The sequence below is a fragment of the Eucalyptus grandis genome, chromosome 4 (assembly GCF_016545825.1).
Source record: "Eucalyptus grandis isolate ANBG69807.140 chromosome 4, ASM1654582v1, whole genome shotgun sequence".
Classification (NCBI taxonomy): Eukaryota; Viridiplantae; Streptophyta; class Magnoliopsida; order Myrtales; family Myrtaceae; genus Eucalyptus; species Eucalyptus grandis.
In genome coordinates this window covers 25,789,329-25,794,897 of record NC_052615.1, presented here as the reverse complement: position 1 = coordinate 25,794,897, position 5,569 = coordinate 25,789,329, and the positions used below count along the sequence as shown (strand labels likewise).

Below are 5,569 nucleotides of genomic sequence, written 5' to 3'. Positions count from 1 at the left end.
GTTTCTACTTGTTGGTTGCCATTACTTTAATTTTCATGAATTACTTTCAACATTCTTCAACCTTCGTAGATGTTTGAAAAGTTTATGATGTAAATCCGCAGTGTTAAATTGATTTGTGAGTCATCAACTTCACTTAACTTTTACAGGTGAACATGGTAGAGATTAATAAATAACTGACATCATAATGAATTTACCGATGTAAGATTGATTAGTAAGTCAATAATTTTTAAATTTTACAAGTAAATCTTATAAGGGATTAGAAGTTATTGATATAGTAATGAATATGCCATTTGTCAAATGAATTACTAAGTTACCAACATTTTGTGAGCTGTACAAGTAGAAACGGTTAAAAGTTAGTGAGTTAGCGATATCGTAATGCAACCAACACCAACTTTCGTTTTAAGTGCGCACAAGGTTTTGCCGAAGAATGTGATGTTTTCTATCTATTTGAAGTTGCCATTAAATTGTGACTTGGCCTAGATTTCTATGCATCGCTCTTTGATGACATAGTTGCACAGGACTGCAAGAAGTACCATAATATTCTCATCTATGGAGAGCGAGAATCATGGCTCATGCGAGATCCTTGCCTTCCAAAAATTCACAAAAATTCGTAAGCCTACATATAAATGGGAATGTCATCTTTTTGTGTGATCTCAGAACTATGAGGTCAATCCAGCAAGTAACTTCTCAAATAATTAGGTACACATGGCCAAGAATGTATCACCGTATCAACTTATAAAAATTCAATCACGCACTCAGCCCAAAAACAATCATCTTGCTTTGTCTTTCATGTTCGTGCATCAAATACTTACGTCACTCGCTAATGCACAAAAAGCGGCAGCAGCCGATCCTCAAATAGCCTAACCATTCTTCAATGCAAACCCTGAACCCATGGGGTCCAACTACTAGAAGCCGTGCCTGTTGTCATGTTCTTCGCTAAAGCTGCATCATCCACCAAGTAAGGTACTACATATTTTCGCATGTCGGCAAGAGATCTGGAGATGGTTCCCAGAGACATTAATAAATTTAGGGCCTGTTTGGCAAATTTTATTTATATTTCCCAGAACAAATATTTATGTTCTTTTGTTCCGATGAACGAAAAGAGAATATAAACGTGTTTAGTAAAACTTTTGTTCTTAGAAACAATAAATCTATTTTTTTGTTTTTGGGAATAGATTTGGAACAGAAATAAAAAGCAGAAAAAAAGTAACTTTTTATTTCTGGGGACAATTTTTCTTTTCTCTTCCTTTCTCTTCTCTTTTCTCTTCTTCTCTTTCCTTTCTTTCTCCTTCCTTTTGGCTAGTCACTGACCTCAACCATGACCGATGACCGACTGATGAGCGCCGGTGACCTCACCGGAGCGTCGCTACCTCCAGTGACGCCAAGCCATGGCGAGGCTTGTCGGCTCGAGCATCGCCGTGGCCTGTGTAGCACGGACACGGCGACACGGACACGTGATACGACACGACACGACACGCGACACGTCATTTCTCAAAAGTAGAGAATTTTGACACGTTCCGACACGTTAAATATTAAATAATTTATTTATTTTTAATTAATTAAATTCAAATTCACAAATAAATAAATAAATAAATAAAGAGTTTACAATGAATTTATACTAATAATATTAATAAATCTTACACTTTTTTTATTTCATTATCCCAAATTTATATTTATTTTCGAAATCCCCCCTCCCCCAAATTTACTTTTATTTTTTAATCTCATTTATTTATTTTTCTGATTAAAAAAAAAAATTCCCCCACTCTCTTCTTTTCCTTATCCATTTCCCCACTCCCAAATTTATTTTCCTTTCCCTCCCCAGTCCCCACCATCGTCCATTCCCCCACCTAATTTTTTTTTTTTTCCTTTCCCTCCCACAATCGTCCATTTCCCCCCCATCTGTCCGTCACTTTCCCTCCCCCCAAAATAGTTACCCATAGACTCCCATTTTTTTAATTACTTTTGAGTTTCTCAGAAACCCTAGCTCCTTTACTCCTCCTCCTCGCCGCTCGCGACCCTTCCTCTTCTCCTCCTCCTCCTTGCCGCTTGCCGCATGACCTCCTTCCTCGCTGGTCGCCACTCCTCGCCGCACGCACAACCCCCTTCCTCGCCGCTCGCCGCTCGTCGCCGCCGCTCGCCGCTCCTCGCCGCACGCACGACCCCTTCCTCGCCGCTCGCCGCTCGCCGCACGACCGCCTTCCTCTCCTCTTCCTCTCACCTTTGGCCCTTTCTCCCTCGCAGCTGCAGCCTCGTCGGATCCTTCGCAGCATCACAAGGCCGACCCTCGCCTCAGTCTAAGCTAGGCCATCTCTCGCCGTCGCTCGTGGTCTGCTCCCTCCCGGACACGCGTGTCGAAACGTGTCGGGAAAAGGTTGACCACGTGTCGAAAATTCTGACATGCGTTGACCGCGTATCCGAGCATGTCGAGGTGTCCGACACGCTCCAACACGTGTCGGACACGATACGCAAGCACGAGACACGCTCCGACACGGCGTCACCCAGTGGTGGCCTAGCAAGGCTTAGCCTCACCGATGGCTGAGTGAGCTTGGCCTTGCTAGATTTAGGCAAGCTTGAGCTTGCCCAGCCAAGGCGAGGCCGAGCCTTGCCAGCCAGTGTGAGGCTCCGGCAAGCTTGTCAAACCTTGCCCAAGCTGATCGTCGGCCGCCGCCATGGCTAGCGACCGATCATAAAGGAGGTATAAGGTGAGAAAAGAAAAAGGAAAAAGAAAGAAGAAAAAAAGAAAAATATAATAAAAATATTTAAAAATAAAAGAAACAACAAAATTATATAATTTTACTAAACGCATTTTTATCCCGAGAATAAAAATTTTGTACATTTACCAAGCGTGTTTTTATACTTAGAAATTATTTCCGGAAAATGAAAAAAAAAAACTATTTTTGATAAAAAAAAAAATTGTTCTAGGAAATAGAATTGTTACCAAATACACCTTTACTTTCCTAGCTTCATCCAGGGTCTTTAATCCAATCCAACCTTGGATGTAAAGCTTGATCCGCAAGTAAGTGCATCAATTAGATACATTCATCGTTGTTTTGCAATCCAATTTAGTCCTAATTATAGAAGGATGCAAATTGTAGCATCGATAAAGGGTGAAAGCATGTTATAACGAGCTACCTGTCTTTCGTGCAACATATTAAACACACATTTGGCTTTACTAATCTCACCACATTTGGCAAACATATCCGCAAGTGCCGTGCCCACATTGCTTGCTCGGCCAAGCTTCTTTTTCTGTGCAATATGGTAAACCTGATAGCCTAAATCTAGAGCACCCAGATCAGCTATAGCTGGAAGAACGCATACAAGAGCGACTTCATCAGGCTCAACCAATGCAGTTGACTGCATCTCAGAAAACTGTCTCAAAGCTTCATGGGGCTGTTTATTTTGGCAATATCCATTAATTATCACGTTCCAAGAATACAGATTCTTTTCTGGCATGGGATTGAAGAGTGAGCGAGCAGATTTTATGTCACCAACATTGCAATACCCATTAATTATTGTAGTCCAAGAAACCACATTCCTCTCCAGCATTTCATTAAACAGATCCTTGGCTGGGTCCATATCTCCCAACTTAACATAGCCATCAATCATTAAGTTATATGCAGCAGAGTCTTCTCAGGCATTTCCTCGAACAACTTCATTGCATTCCCCATATCCCCTCTCCTCGCATAACCACCTATCAGAGCTGTCCACGAGACCAGACTCCTCACGCTCATGTCGTCAAACAACATCCTCGCAGCTTCCACGCTCCCCCATTTCGCATACAAATCCACAAACGCCCTGGACACATAAAAGTCCGACCGAAACCCCATCTTAACAACATGGCTCTGCACCTGCAGCCCTTCCCAACAGGACGTAGCCAGCAAGCCACACTTTGCCAGCGCGGTGAACGTGAAGTTATCGGGCGAAAAGCCGGTGCTCCTCCGGAGATCACGGTAAAGAACAAGAGCCTCGTCAAACTGGCGCAGACCCACGTGGGCTCTGATCACGGCGTTGCAGAGGAACCCATCATCTCTGTGAGGACTTCTATCGAACAGGAGACAAGCATGGCGTAATCCCGTGAGCGGGTCGGAGACGGAGGCGACGGAGGCGCAGCTGGTGACGAGCTTGGTGAGGAGGTTGACGTTGAGGTCGAAAGCGTGGCAAAGCATGAAGGCGTGGATCTGGAGCAGAGCAGGTTGAGAGTTTCTGGTCCGGTGAAGGAGGTAGAGACATCTCTGTTCCAGGGCAGTCCAAATGACGGATTTCGACGTGCGCACCCTGGAGTGCCATAACAAAGAGACAAGTACCATAACTTACGAAATGTATATTTAAAGTGTCAAAATCGGAATAAAAATGATCACTTGATGCCAATCTGGCCAAAGTCCGGCCAAAACGCCGACATGACATTTTTCTGACGAAGCGAGCCCAAAACGATGTCATTTTGCATGCCGACGTGGCCAAATAATGCAAAAACGACGTTGTTTTGGGTTAACGTGATAAAAAATATAAAATTAACTAAATTTAGTTAAAATATTAAAAAATAATAATTTTAAATTTTTTTTTTTTTAAAAAAAAAAGGGGGAGGCAACTAGGGCTGATCCCTCAGTCGCCTCCCCTTTCCTTTTTTTTTTTTTTAATTTTAAAATTATTATTTTTTAATATTTTAAATAAATTTAATCTTAAATTTAATTTAATTAATTTTTATATTTTTTTACTGATGTCGCCCAAAACGACGCTGTTTTTGCATTATTTGACTACGTCAACGTGCAAAACAAAGTGTTGTTTTGGGCTCGTCGCTAGAAAATGCAACATCGGCGTTTTGGCCGAACTTTTGCCGGAGTGACACTTATGATCCGTTTTTCTTTGAATGTGGCACTTTAGCATACATTTCGTAAGTTATGACACTTAAGTGTCTCTTTGTGCAAACTTATGGCACTTGAAGCGTTTTTTTGCTGACGAATTTCAACTGCTCCATGGACAACTAACTTCCAGACTCGTCGAAGTAAGCATCGACCGACACAAAAAGAACTATCTCGATTTCGACTATTTAAGCAAAATTACAGTATAACAAAATAAATGCCTTGTTGCAATTTCCTATCAAAATTATTTCTCATATATTTTCCTATGAAGTGAGTTTAAGTATAAGTTATGTAGTGAAGGTCATCGTTTTGTAATTTCCATTTAATTGCAAATGTTTTCTTGTGAGATGGTAAATTGCTTTTTCCACAATTGGTAATTTTTATTGTACTTTACTTATTATTGTAGTATTCACCTCATGCGAAAGAGTGAATTACTTTTATAATCTTTAAAAGGAGTAATTTACCTTCAAAGTGGTAACATTTCTTAAGACAAAGTATGTTATAAGAAGAAATTCAAAGTAGTAATATAACTTATAAGATATAATTCATCTTACCTTGTAATAAATAAATGGAGCGAGTGTTGATTCTTAACGATCGTAATTGTACTAATTCTCAGATAATTACTAACAAAATAATGTTCATAAAATTAGTTTCAACGTCGAAAATTACCTTCTGATTTGTAAATATTTATAAATGCAAAATTATCTTATATA

At 40.5% G+C, this 5,569-nt stretch overlaps 1 pseudogene; it reads right to left on the bottom strand.

The window, feature by feature from the left end:
* Positions 1-3,072: 3,072 nt before the first annotated feature.
* Positions 3,073-4,166, bottom strand: LOC104443018 (annotated as a pseudogene).
* Between the last annotated feature and the right edge of the window lie 1,403 nt (positions 4,167-5,569).